This window comes from Aptenodytes patagonicus, chromosome 5 (genome assembly GCF_965638725.1).
Source record: "Aptenodytes patagonicus chromosome 5, bAptPat1.pri.cur, whole genome shotgun sequence".
Taxonomy (NCBI): domain Eukaryota; kingdom Metazoa; phylum Chordata; class Aves; order Sphenisciformes; family Spheniscidae; genus Aptenodytes; species Aptenodytes patagonicus.
In genome coordinates this window covers 74929350-74929998 of record NC_134953.1, presented here as the reverse complement: position 1 = coordinate 74929998, position 649 = coordinate 74929350, and positions in this window count along the sequence as shown.

The following is a 649-nucleotide window of genomic DNA, read 5'->3' as shown; positions in this document are numbered from 1 at the left end:
TCAAGTTCTATAAATTTTACATGAACACTATGCTTTTATGAAAAAACAGAAAGAGGAAATTATGAGCAACTTTCCAACAGAAGCAACAATGAAAATCCTGACTAGTTAAAGCCTTGATAATTACACCCAGGATCACCCAGGCAATCTTCTTCTGTGCCTTTGGATAGGTCCATCTTCCCTTCCTCTCCCCCATCTTCAATGTTCCTTCTCAGACCTAGCAGATAAAGTTATAAGCTGAAAGGAGACTTGGTATATATAGATGCACACTTGAAACTCTGATCCATGCTTTCTCTAAAAGCGTTGCTTTCTTCACCTCTTACAAAGTTCATTAAATATAGAGTGGATGATTTAGCCCAGAGGATACTGCATTCATAGTAACAAATATGGTTTCTGCAGATTTCTTAGGATGAAGACTATTTACATCATATTCCCACAGGAAATTAGGTAAGGAGTAAACATTAAAGTAATGATGCAATCTGTGTCATCCCCCTAATAAATACTGAATGTGCTGGTTGATTTCAAACAAATTTAACAAAAGAATAGAAGTCTCGGATAAACCGAGTTCCTTCAAGTTGCATGAAAATAGGCAACTGGCTACCTACAGGAAGAAGATCCTCCAAGTGTTCCAGCCAAGAAAAAGCCTGCAAGA